The 14,606-nt window shown below is 38.8% G+C and overlaps 1 pseudogene; it reads left to right on the top strand.

The window, feature by feature from the left end:
• Positions 1–231: 231 nt before the first annotated feature.
• Positions 232–2,718, top strand: LOC119537296 (annotated as a pseudogene).
• Positions 2,719–14,606: the final 11,888 nt, after the last annotated feature.

Here is a 14,606-nt window from a genome sequence, read left to right as displayed (position 1 = left end):
AAATCAGACACATGTGGGTTCAAATTCCAGCCCTGTCACAAGATATGTATATTTTGAAAATGTACTCAACCTCCTTAAACCTCAGTTTACAAATATGTATTGTAGGAATAGTAATAAACATTATACTTCACAGGGTTGTTGTGAAGTTTAAAAAGTAATTCATATGTTCTAGTGGGGCTAGCAAGGGAGCAGTTGTGTGATCTGGTTTGGCAGACCGGTAGCACTTGCAACATGGCTGACAAACTGACCAAAGAGCAGATTACAGAATTCAAAGAAGCTTTTTCACTGTTTGACAAGGATGGTGATGAAACTGTAATGACAAAGGAATTGAGAACTGTAATGGTCTCTTGGGCAGCCTCCCACAGAAACAGTTACAGGGCATGATTAATGAAGTAGATTCTGGTGGTAATGGTACAGTTGACTTTCTGGAATTTCTGATAATGATGGCAAGGAAAATGAAAGGCACAGACAGTGAAGAAGAAATTAGAGAAGCATTCCATGTGTTTGATAAGGATGGCAATGGCCATATTAGTGCAGCAGTGCTTCGCCACATGATGACAAACCTAGGAGAGAAGTTATCAGATGAAGAGGTTGATGAAACAATCAGGGATGGTCAAGTAAACTATGAAGAGTTTGTACAAATGATGACAGAGAGTGAAGACATGGTACAGAATGTGTTAATTTCTTGTACAAAATTATTTGCCTTTTCTTTGTTTGTGACTTATCCATCAAATGTTTCCCTGTACTGTCAAAAGAATATGCCTATGTAGTAATTAGAACTTCATTCCACCATTTTTTCTTCCCTTCTCTTATGTCATTATCCTGAAACCATGTTTTAGAAAATTGATCAAGTAACATGTTGCATGTGGCTTACTCTGGATATATCTAAGCCCGTCTGCACATCCAAGCTTAGATGAAATTGGTCAAATGAGGGAACACCTAGGTTATGCCTTTTTTTTTAAGCAGTTTTTTTTAGACCTGTCATCATGTTGTTGTTGTAGAAGTTTGGAGTTGTAACTCTGTGTGGACTATGGACAGTCAACAATATGTACTTAAAGTTGCACTATTGCAAAATGGGTATACTATCCAGGTACTTGTAAACTATTTTTTTGTGCTGCTGGTCCTGTACCAGAAACATTTTCATTTATTGTTAGTTGCTTTTTAAACTTTGTTTACCCACTTAAAGAAAATCTCTTTATGGCACAATTTGCCTGAGATCCAATCCAAGTTATATATTAGTTTTCCAATTAAAAAAAATTTGCAGTTTATATCCACCCCCCACCCCCACCCCTGTAACCGAGAAATTAGGATTTCAAGACTGATTATGATTATTGAATCATTATATAGATATTCCTTTTTACCTTCTGGTATGTTAGAGTAGACAGACAGAAATGCCTGAAACCTGAACTGTAATCCGGCTGCCTTGATCTCTGATAATGATTGTATAGCCTTTATCTTGTGCCCTTGTGATTGTAAAAACCTTCACTTGTACCTATTTATCCAGTTTTTTGACTTTAAAGTCTTATGATCACTGAAGACAGCCCCTAATGTTTAATAATGAAGGGTCTTGGGTCAGTCCAGAACTAACCCACCCCAAATCCAAAGTTATCTTGATAACTGAAGCTGGATCTAACCAAAATGGGCCCACCTGACATGTGCAGTAGCTTAGACTTTAACCTACAAGTCACCTATACCTCATTATAATACTAAAAATCATGCCTATCATCATATTAAGGCCACCATTTTCTATCTGTGCATGCTCAATAATTAGATCACTTCTAATTACATCAGCTGCAGCCCTTGTGCTCATTATCCTAAAACCTGCCCATCTTTTGATACTATAAGACTATCAGAATTATTGCAGTTAAGGAAGACAGATTTTGAACCTATAGGCCATCCGTTCTCCTGCTTCATGCCTAGCAAAATAACTCTTTTCTCTCTTTGAAACCCCGGTGTCTCAGGAATTGGTCATTTGAGCACATAGGGCGAAAGAATCCACCACTTTATTCTGATAACACCCCCTAAAAAAGAAATAATGAAAGTAATTCACATGAAGTGCGTAGTTCAGTAAATGGGACCATTCATTGTTATCACTTGGTATTTTTACAGATGGAGAAACTAGAGCTTGTAGTAGTTATTTGCTCAAGATTTCTCAGCTAGTAAGTGGTGGAGACAAAATTGAAATCCATGTCTTCAGTCTCTGCTCTTTCCACCTGACATCAGAGCCTCCCTACCAAACAATTCATTAACTCATCTTCACCTGAAAGGTCCTCCCCACTCCTCCCCCAACTGTTCAGCTTTACTAAAAGCCCCAGCTCTTTCCTCTACCAAAAGAGAGGAGACTGTCTACCTAAGTAGGACAGCTCTTGCAGCCAATTTCAGAAGATATGTCCTCTAAAAGGTTGCATCTCTTTTGGACTGCCAGAGATAGTCACTTGACTCTTTCAAATTCACAGATCCTCTGTGCTGGGTTCCTGCTGAGTGGCTGGGGTGAGGTGGCTGACTATGTGTGTCACACAATCCTCTGTTGTACTCTTATCCATCCTTACTGGCCCTGACCCTGTGTCCTGTGAGGAGGCACATGCTGATCACTCCCTTCCCCCATCTCAGGCTTCTCCTGCCAGGACTGGGGAGGTGATTGTCCTTCTTCCTCCTGCTGTCTGCCTGTTGGCCCTTCAGGATTCAAATCTCCCTCAAGAGCCCTTGATTTCTCTCTGAGAGGCCTCATGCAAATTTGACTCCTCTTTTCCTAGAGGTTAGGGGAGACTGTCTTTATTTTTTGTATTCCTCAGAGCCCAGCATGAGCTGACACCTCATTTCGTTATTACGACGCCACATTTATGGCACTTATAAACATTTGCTTTAAAAAGTTGGAAGGAAGAAAAGGAAGGTGGGAGGGAGGAAATGATGGTCTTACTTGTCATTCTAGAGTTCCTGGAATAGGGATAACAGAAGTACTAGCTGTAAACTTATTTGAACAATGGTTGTACATTTATCTATCTATTTATCTACTTATCTCTATCTGAAAGTATTGATAATAGACAATTTACTTTCATTTTAGTCTCAGAAATCACAGTTAGATTTTAGGAGAATGTATGTGGGTTTGTGTGTGCATGTCTGAGTTGGGCTAGCACCATACAGTTGAGTTGCAAATATGAGTGGAGTCCAATGCAAATATGAGTGGAGGACCTGAGCCTGTTCTGGTCTGGAAAAACCTGATTTGGATAACCAAGGAAACCATGCCTAGACAACAGAAAATTACAACCTACACTAAGAAAAACAAAGTTATGGCCCAGTCAAAGGAACAAATGTACACTTCAACTGAGATACAGGAATTTAAACAACTAATGCTTAATCAAATCAAAAAGTTTAGAGAAGATATTGCAAAAGAGATAGAGGCTGTAAAGGAAACACTGGGCATATATAAGGCAGAAATTGAAAGTTCAAAAAAACAACTAGTAGAATCTATGGAAATGAAAGGCACAACACAAGAGATGAAAGACACAATGGAAACATACAACAGCAGATCTCAAGAAGCAGAAGAAAACACTCAGGAACTGGAGAACAAAACACCTGAAAGCCTACACGCAAAGGAGCAGATGGAGAAAAGAATGAAAAAATATGAGCAACATCTCCGGGAACTCAAGGATGAAATGAAGTACAATAATGTATGTATCATTGGTGTCCCAGAAGGAGAAGAGAAGGGAAAGGGGGCAGAAGCAATAATAGAGGAAATAATCAATGAAAATTTCCCATCTCTTATGAAAGACATAAAATTACAGATCCAAGAAGCGCAGCGTACTCCAAACAGAAGAGATCTGAATAGGCCTACACCAAGACACTTAATAATCAGATTATTAAATGTCAAAGACAAAAAGAGATTCCTGAAAGCAGCAAGAGAAAAGCAATCCATTACATACAAAGGAAGCTTAATAAGACTATGTGCGGATCTCTCAGCAGAAACCATGGAGGCAAGAAGGAAGTGGTGTGATATATTTAAGATGCTGAAAGAGAAAAACCACCAACCAAGAATCCTATATCCAGCAAAACTGTCCTTCAAATATGAGGGAGAGCTCAAAATATTTTCTGACAAACAGACAATGAGATTTTGTGAACAAGACACCTGTCCTACAGGAAATACTAAAGGGAGCACTACAGGGTGATAGAAGACAGGAGTGTGTGGTTTGGAACACAATTTGGGGAGATGGTAGCACAACAATGTAAGTACACTGAACAAAGGTAACTATGAATATGGTTGAGAGAGAAAGGTGGGGAGCATGTGAGACACCACAAGAAAGGAGGAAAGATAATGACTGGGACTGTGTAACTTGGTGAAATCTAGAATACTCAACAATTGTGATAAAATGTACAAATATGTTCTTTTACAAGGGAGAACAAGCAAATGTCAACCTTACAAGGTGTTAAAAATGGGGAGGCATTGGGGGAGGGATGCAATCAGCATAAACTAGAGACTGTAATAGAATCATTGCATTATGCTTCCTTTAATGTAACAAAGGTGATATACCAAGGTAAATGCAGATAAGAGGGGGGGATAGGGGAGGCATGTTATATACTTGACATTGGTGGTATTGTCTGATTCTTTATTCTACTTTGATTTAAGGTTATTTTTCCTTTTGCTGCTTCCTAGCTGTCATTTTTTTTCCTCTTTCTTTTGCCTCTCTACCTTCTTTGACTCTCCCTCCTGCCTTGTGGAAGAAATGTAGATGCCCTTATATAGATTGTGGTGAAGGTGGTGAACACATAAATGTATGACCATGCAGAGAACCATCGATTATTTACTTGGGATGAAATGTATGGTGAGTGAACAAAACCACATTAAAAAAAAAATTGGTTGATGACAAAACCTCGAGGGCAATATACTGAGTGAAATAAGCCAGACACATAAGGACAATTATTGCAGGGTCTCACTGATAAGAATTAATTATAATATGTAAACTCACAGACATGAAATATAAGGTACCAAGATATAGGACGAGGCTTAAGAATGGGGAGTGGTTGCTTAGTATGAGCAGAATGTTCAATTAGGATGAACTTAAATGTTTGGAAATGAACAGGGGTGTTAGTAGCAAGATGTGAGAATAACTAACAGCGCCGGATGGTGTGTGAATGAGGTGGAAAGGGGAAGCTCAGAGTCATATATGTCACCAGAAGGAAAGTTGGAGGTCAAAAGATGGGAATGTATAAAACTGAATCCTATGGTGGGTAATGTCCATGATCAACTGTACAAATACTAGAAATCGCTTCCATGAACCAGAACAAATGTATGACAATACAATTAGAAGTTAATAATAGAGGGGCATATAGGCCTATTACAAACTATATACTACAGTTAGTAGTATTTCAACATTTTTTCATAAACAGTAACAAATGTACTGTATCAATACCACGAGTCAACAGTTGAGGGGGGTTGGTTAGGGATAGGGGAGGATTAGAGTTTCCTTTTCTTTTTTTCTTTTTTCATCTTTCACTTTATTTCTTGTCTGGAGTAATGAAAAGTTTCTAAAAATTGAACAAAAATTAAGTGTGATGGATGCACAGCTGTATGAGGGTACCCAGGGGCAAGTGATTGTACACTTTGGATCTTTGGATAATTGTATGGTATCTGAACAATCGCAATACAAATGAAAACACACACAAACACACACACACACACACACACACACACAAATATGAGTGGAGTCCATTACAGGACATGGAGATTAAAAGCTCTAAATTCTTTTTACAGCTATGCCTCCAAGGTGCTTTATGAGCCTGGGTAAGTCACTGTCAGTGCTGTTAAAATAGAGGTAATTTTAAAAGATCACCCTTACAGACTTTTTGTGAAGGCCTATAATTAGAATGCATTTTAAATAGTCAATTTTTTAAAAGACCCAAGAAAGTGATTATTGCACTATCAGAATGTTCACAGTGCCTATGGATCTTTAAGATCCAGATTCTATCATTTGAATTTTTTCTGTTTGCCTTTTCTTCTGTGAATGGTTATCTAGCCATTCATTTCCACTAGTCCTGTTTCTGAAATGGTTTTAGAATCTGTTTCTGGCCTCTCTGTTTTCACTGGGATTCTGCTTATCCTTTGATAATTTTCATTTGGTGCAATAGACTCCTAACTCTTCTGCCTACCTCTTTAGCTAATCATTCTCCATTATATAGAGTACATCCCAGGATATTTACATATATCCAGAATACCCATGCCATGTATCTGTGAGAGTACATAAAAGCTCAGGTTTGGGCTGTAGCTAACTTGGATATATTTTTCAATATTCTCTGGTACTCCAATCCCTTGGCTTTATATTCCAGTTCCTAGTATGTGTCATAGACTCTCCTAGCTTTGATTATTTGGGTGGACATGCTTCTCTTTCACTCTCTACAATCTCTCTCTGACCCAACACCAGTCTTATTCGTAAACATCACATATCTGCAACTGTGGGTAAAAATATCTTCATTGCCCATTCTGGCCATTATTGACTCATTCTAGCATGCCAGGCTTCCCACTATAGGAAGGAGACTGGGCCAAGTCTGTTGTTAGAGTGATCATTCTGAAACTCAAATTGTAACACTGTACTCTCTGTTTCTGGTGCCAAAACCAAAATGTCAGTGTGATTATTCAAGATTTTGTGACTTGGCTGGGTACGAGGCACTAAAGGTCTTTGGCAATGGAAGCCTGGTGGGGAGTGAAGCAGAAGCCAGGTCTTTGGGAACATCCATTCTCTGAAATGGAATGGGCTGGGAGAAATTAACAAAGCAACAGAGGCAGATGCTGGAGAAGAGTTTCAAGAGCAGGAGGGCTCAAGATTCTCAGCTACCAGTCAGAGTTGCTGATACTGGCATGGAGGCAGAGGGTGGTGGTGATTAGTCAGGCTGGAGACAAACCACATTCTTGAAGTTTTTACCGTAAAAGTATCCATGTGAATTTTTGATGAAGACTCTATTTGTTCCTTCATATTTAGGTACCAACTATGTGTCAGGCATTGTGTTAGGCACTGGGTACACAATAGAAAAGAAAGGCAGGCATGGTGACTTCTTGGCAAGCTTTGTTGAATAACTTGGACTGTGCCTTTCTTCTTTATTGTCGCGTCAATATTGGAATAGGTTTTAGTCCAGCAAATACGGATTCTAGCCAGTGCATTTATGCAAACAATTCGCAGATGCACCTCATATAAGTGGCTTAGATAACATGATAGCTTCCATTCCTTCTCTGGAGCAGTGGCACAACTTTTCAATAAAAGACATCCTTCTTAGGAAAATAACACATATGGTGGCTTCTGGATGTTTTGAAATTTCCAAGCAGTTTTTCAACTGACCATCACTCTGTAATCAATTAAAAAAAAAATCTTATCCTGGAATCTTGGAAGTTTAATCATCACAACACAGTTTTCAGCAGCATACCCGTGTGTTTGTGCTAACTGTGATGAATATTTGGTGATCCAACTTTAAATAATTACATTTTCTAGAATTTACTTCTCACAGAAGTATTGGTAACAAATTATGTCTCTTCAGAAGATACTAATCATATAACTAAGAGTGAATGTCCAGCAAGAAAGAACACTTACATAAATTGAGGCATATCATATTCTTGGCTTGACATTGTAAAGATGTCAGTTCTCTCTAAAGCTAATGTATAAATTTATTATAACCCAATAAAAATTTTAATGCAATTATATTTGGAACTTGGAAAAACAATTTTCAAGTTTTCTGGAAGAAGAAAAATATACAAGAACAGCCAGGAAGATTCTAATATAGAAGAATATTACAGAGGACTCTGCCAGTTATTTAAACTGTAGTATTTATTGGTGATATACTGCTATAGGAACAGACAACTGACCAGTAAAGCAAAAGACTTAGTACAGAAATAGATCTAAATATGAAATGTGATTTGATTATATAATAAAGTAGTGAAAAGAAATGTGTTATTCAAAAAACTGGATTCAGTTATTCTGTCATTTGGAAAAAGAAAAACAATTGGATCCCTACCTTGAATTTCTAGATGGGATAAAGATTGAAATTTTTTTAAAAAATTGTGAACTACTAAACATTTTTGGATGAATGTTTTTATCATTTTTAAGTGAAGGAAGACTTCCTAAGCTTTACACTTGGCTGTCCAGACATCAGATACCCCTGCCTCCAAGGGGGAATCCCCATGGAAAATGGCCTTGGTGTGACAGAGTGCACTGCCTCCTACTTTAGGAGCCAAAGGGATCGATCCTCCCCCTGCCCACACATATGGCCCCATGGGAAACTCCCTGTAACTTGCTGACTAAGGAAGAAAGTGTTCAAGACTGGTTTTCAAATGGGCTCTTCCCTGATATACAGACACTAGCATGATTGTACTACTGTTGCAAGTTCCAGCCACTTAGGACAATTGAGAAGGAAAATCTTCTTAGGGGCAGAACTCTAAGTAGTATATCTCATTTTCCACCCTACCTGGTAGAAGAAATGGTAGATAAATGTTGATTTTTTAGGTTTGAAACGGTGAAGGTGTTTCAAGGCTACAGTGTAAATATGTGCAAGAAATGCCCAATATTTGGTAAACTGAGATTTAAAAATAAACAGAAAAAAGGTTTCAGTCAAGGCACTCATTAAAGATTCCACAGAATTGGGAAATGAAACTATTAACCTTGCCACTTCTAAATCCTTAGCAAACAGACAGAAAAGGGAGTTGGAGTGTGGGCTGGGTGGTTAATTATAAAAGGGGAATCAAGTTGTTGCAGCACAACAGGGGCATAGAGGTGATCCCCAAATGCAGCCCCCATACTCCAAGGCCAGTGTTAAGGTTAGTAGAGATGCTAGTAGCACAAATAGCCTGGGCCACCAAGGGCTCAGATGCCTCAGAAATGAAAGCTTGGTTCACCCCAACAAGTAAAGAACATGCTGAGGACATAAAAAGCAGTTTTGTTGTTTCAAGACAGTATAAATGGTTTTTGGTTTGTGAATCCTGGGAAGCAGATTGACTAAGACCAACTTGTCAGTATAGTCCCATTTTAAGCACAAGGTCTGTTTATGGTTCAGGGAGGAAGACAGATCTTCTTGTTTACCAATAGTCATTCAGAGAAAATCCATACCGTCTGATATATTTTTTAAATCTTACTTTCCTTCCAATGTTTCTCACCTCCTGTCTCCTGGCCGTTGGAACTCTCGTGAACTCTCTTTCTCTCTACTCTAGGATTCTTCACTATTTGTAGTCCCTCAATTCACCAGGTTGTTTCCCACCTCCCTGCATTGGTACCCTGTCCCCTTCTTCCTTGGTGCTCACCTACTACCATTTGAGATTCAGTCTTACAGTCCTGCCTGAAGTCTCATAACTATGTGCCCAACAGAGTTGACCCCTTCCTTTTTCCTTCTGTCTTTGCACCTGTAACTGTTTATTATCATTGTGGGTTTACGTGTTTGTCTCTGCTTACTAGATTTATATTTAAAACCCTAGGACTTGGCACAGAGAATAGCACATAGTAGGTGTGCAGTGATGTTTATGGACAAAACTGAGGCAGCAATGAGGTTGAGAACCAGTAGACTTTCAGCCATAGATTTTAGGCTTGGCTTACCCTATCCTAAATAATGGAAATTTATATCCACACATACTTAAAAGGTGCTAATTCTGTCCTCTGGAACAAATAAAATCTAACAAATTTTCAGGTACAATATTTGAGTGGGGAAAGTCAGGTCAACCTCTGGACCTGGGTCCAAATAGATCATAGTAACAACCAATCAGCTTTTTTTTTAACATTTGACCCCAGTCATGTGACTTTCCTCTCCCTTTTCTGCTCAAAAGGCAAGAGGAAAACACACAAGCACACTATAGTAGTCTTAGTAGATTTTTCAGCAGCAGCAGCAGCTTTAGTAAAAACAAAGGCCTGAGGAGTTTAGTCCTATTGCTGTAAGTCACAATTTCCATTTTTGTTAAAACCTTCAGTCAATCACAGACCAATTTCTTCTCCCCTAACATCATCCCTAGCTATGATAATTTGCTTAGTAAACATGCCATATATTAATAGCATGTGAAATTCTGGGAAATTTCCATTTCCCTTCTCTCTCCTCAAAAACACCTTTTTCCAGGAGGTCCGTTTTTATCCACCAAAGTTGTCAGAAGTATAACAACATGAGAGAAGTCCTGAGACCTCTCCAAATGGTCTCCATTTCCTCTTGAGTATATTCTAATCATCTTTGTATCTGGTTGGCCACCTAATTTTAGTTATGATTCCATTGAGCATGGGGCTACTCACATCCAGCTTACTGCTCTATGTAGTTACTCATTGAGCCAGATTTTCAATACACAAGCTCAGAAAAAAATTAGGTACTATTGGGAAGTGTCATTAAAGTTTTGGGGATATCAGAGGCTATTTTATGCACTAAAGCAGCAATTGACCAAATGTTTCTTAGTGATCTGAGAAAAAATTACCCAGTTTTTCATGGTAGTTAATTTGCTTCCAGGAAGTTAGGTAAGGCAGGACCCTAGCTAACGAGAGCAAATTGGTAATCTTAGATCTTACCTTTCCTGACATCAATACTGTCGCCTAATTGAGTGGGCATGCACAGGAAATGTGCTCTAAGGTACAGACCCTGCTCTCTGAACACTAAAATGCTTTATTTTCCCCTCTTAGGGAAATAACCTAAGGGAAAATTCTGTTTCCCTCTCATGGCTTCTCTCTGGGGTTCCTACCTCAGAGTTATTCTTTATTTTTTGTATCAGGTAATAGTTAAACCACACATTTGTTTTTAAATCTCAGGTTACCAAATATCAGGCATTTCTTGTGTATGTTTACATTGTAGCCTTGAAACACATTCGACATTTTAAACTTAGAAAGTCAACATTTATTAAAATAAGACTGGTCCTTCAATGGCTTTATAAATCACCCTTTTCCATTCCCTTACAATCACTATTAAATCCTCAGGAAGATCCTCTACAACCCACATGGTAAATCCTGGACAAGCAATTCCTTCGAAATAACCTGGAATAGTCCACCAATATTTATTGAGCAATTACTGTATGCCAGACACTGGGCCAACAATGGAGATAAAATGATGACTAAAAGAGACATCATCCTTACCTTCATGAAACTTACAATCCGTGGAGCTGGGGAGATTGACATAAACAGGTCTTCAAATAAATAAATGTCTAATCAAAACTCTGAGGGTTTTGATCCTCAATACTCTATTGAACCCATTCTTATCAATGTCACCACTAACATTTACATGGCTAAAGCTAATGGTAAATTTTCAGTCAATCTTACTCACCCTCTCAAAAGTATTTGATTCAGTTGATCACACACTCCTTTTATAAACATTTCTTCAGTTGACTCCAACCCTGTGGTTTCAAATGCTTGTGACTCCTAAATTTCTATCTTCAGCCCCAGACCTTTTTGTAAATTGGACACTTCTGTATCTATCTGCCTACTCATCATCCCTACTTGGATGTTTAATAGGCATCTCAAACTAAACTTGCCCCAACTGAACTCGGGATTCCCTTCTCCACCCCTCACAAAACTGCTTCCCCCATAGTGTTCACTATTTTATTAAATGGAACCACTGTTTTTCCAGTTGATCATTTCAAATATCTTGGAATTGGCCTTAACATCTCTTTCTTTCGTACCTCACATTCAAGTTATCAAGATTCAAGTGAAAAGGATTCAAGAAAATCCTGTTGGATTTACTTTCAACCTGTATCACAATTGAACCATCTCCCACCACCTTCATCGCTATGATTTCAGTCCAAGACACCATTTTCTATCACCTGGATCATTCCAATAGATTCCAGCCAATCTCTGATTCCACTCTTTTGCTCTATTCTCTCCATAGCAGTCAGAGAGAAGCTTTTAAAACATGAGTTAAATCTTGCCATGCCCTTGTTTATATGCTGCCAATGGCTTCCCTTCCCACTTAGAATAAAATCCTTACCACAGTATACAAGGCCCTGCATGATCTGGTCATTGCCTGACTCTATGCCTGCCCTCCCACTCTCCTTGCTGTTCCTTGAACCTGTACGTTCCCACTTTGGGCCTTGGCACTTGTGTCCCCCTGCCTAGAATTTTATTCACCTAGATACTAGCATGTCTCTCTTCTTCAGTTTATACATGTCTCTGTTGAAATCTTGACTTTTGAGAGAGGTGTTCCCTGACTACTAAAATAGCACTCCCCCTCTGCCCGTCTCTTTCTCTCTACCCTCTTGGCCTGCCTTATGTTTTCCTAGTTCCTATAACCCTGACTATATATATAAATTTGTTTATATATTACATATATGTTTATATATTGTGTGTATCCTATTATGATACAAAATTCAAGGGCACAGGAACTTTTGTCTTGCTCACTCTCCTAACTCCATTGCCTATTACAGTGCCTGGCACATTGTGGGTGCTCATCAAATATATATTGTATAAATGAATGTGATGAAAACATGACTGTGAGATAATATCATACATGGACCTAATTTAGAGTGTGGTATAGTGAAGGAAGCAAATCTGCGTTCTGATTAATGTCTATAAATGAAAAGGCCAGCTATGCAAATGTGGATGATAAAATTCCCTATCACTCTCAAGGCAGTTGCAAGCTCCTGCTTCTCAGTTGGCCCGTTGGTAATAGGCATAAAAGCTCTGTTGAAGAAGAATGTTTTTCATGTATGATATGGTTTTGCTTTTTTCCCATGGAAATGTGAACAGCAATATCTCATTTATCTGTGTAATACATCTATCAAGTAGTTGGACAAGAGTTTGAAAGGAGAAGGAAAAAGAAGGGAATAATACCTATTTTGTCTTTAGTAAAAAGTCAATGAAACAGAGAGGTCTTGTGACACGTCCAGTGTAATAGTGGTGGAGCTAGCCATGTAAATTGATCCTCCTAACTTACTGATCTCTGCTTCTGGGACTTGAGATGGGAATAAAAGAGAAGTTTCTGCATATGTCTCCAAAATGGACTATGTTTTATCTCACATCTCTTCAACCCATCCACCACCTACAGTTCTGACCATGGCTCCCTTAGGTCTTCAGTGTAAGGGATTAGGAAACGTGTAAGAGGAAAGAGCAGGTGCTCTGTAAATATGTGTTGAATGGCTGAATTAGTTGAGAAAAGAGAATAAGAAAGAAGGTTTTGGGTTTGTGTGTGGGGGTGGGTATTCACGTGTACCTACACACACAGGTGCAATTGCTAATGATTTGAGCCTATGTGAAGAAAAGGAATTAAATCAATAACATAAAAAGAATCAGAAGCCTATCTTTTCTCTGGCCTCTGCATTTTTACTCTGAGTGACCATTCAACTGCCAGATAGCTCTTACCTATATTAAAGTGGGTTTTTTTTTTGTCGAAATTATATAGAAACTATATCTCTCAAGTATAACTTTATTGATATATCAGATATACTTGTGTAATTTATGTTTTTCCCACTTCAGCCCAGACATACGGTAAAATCAAAATAATAGGAACAAAGCTGTATTGATTTGACTTGGCCCTCATGATTCTTCAAATCCTGCCCAAGTAGAGGATGTGCTTCCATGTGCTCACACATGTGGTGCCCGGGGCTATAGCAGAGATTCTGAGGTTTCCTCTCTTTCTGCTCTTGACGTGGGCCTCGTGTGTCCGTGGGCCTCAGGCTCTTGCTTTGCTTAAGGATCCTCTGTTCCAGTGTCTCTGTGATTCTTCCCCATTTCACTCTCATCCCTTGCAACACTTGGTGTCCTCTAGCCACCTTTTTTCCATTTCTGATACAGGATATGCTCTGTTCTTTCTTTTCTGTTACCTGCTGGAGTACAGTGGTTCTTATCTGCAGTGTCTTGACAACACATTTATGTAATAACTTGCAGTGACACAAGTGCCAGGATGTGGTGTTTGAGAAATGAACTCTACCTTGTTTACTACTCATCAGGAAGGAATAAGGCGTTATGGAAGGTAGTGCTGCATGGCTACTGAAAAGCCATTCCCAACCTTCTTATCCATCTCATATCCTTTTATGCCTCCCATTTTATAGCCTGAAAAGCTGATTGCTTGCTTGTTCATCTTTCCTTGTACCTAGAGATGATCCTGGGACTCAGTTCTGGACTGTGGAACATAACTAAGACCTGCTGGTTGGGGTAGGGATTTCTGGGAAATTTTCACTTTCCTGAAAACAAAAGTGATAACAGAAATAAGACTGGTGTTATCTCTTCTCCTCTTTCCCCATCTATCTCCCTTGAATGCAGAATTGATGACTGGATCTGCATTGCCATATTGTAACCATGAGAAAAAGGTCAGAAATGCATCAGTCCTGACATCACTGAGTTGAAGCACCAAGACCAACAGTCAGCTACAGACAGACTTCTTATGTGAGAAAAATAAACCTCTATTCAAGTCACTGTAGGCTGATTTTCTGTTATTTGCAGCTGACTACAAGTCCAATTGATACAGAAGCACTTCCTTACCACCACACAACAGTTTCATTTAAAGAGAGAGGGATTTTTTAACTTGAAGGCTAAGGCTTCTTGGGCACCTTGGGAGAGTTAACATGATTTTTTTTTTTTTTTAATTTAGGCATATAAGAAGAAAGAGATTAATTATCCTAGAAAAAAGAAGGGTCCAATCTAGTTTAAGAGAGAATCCCCCAGACTGGAAGGAACTATTGGGTTCTG

Source organism: Choloepus didactylus, chromosome 6 (assembly GCF_015220235.1).
Source record: "Choloepus didactylus isolate mChoDid1 chromosome 6, mChoDid1.pri, whole genome shotgun sequence".
NCBI classification, from domain to species: Eukaryota; Metazoa; Chordata; class Mammalia; order Pilosa; family Megalonychidae; genus Choloepus; species Choloepus didactylus.
Note: the sequence above shows the minus strand (reverse complement) of the source record. Positions and strands in the feature narration are given on the sequence as shown.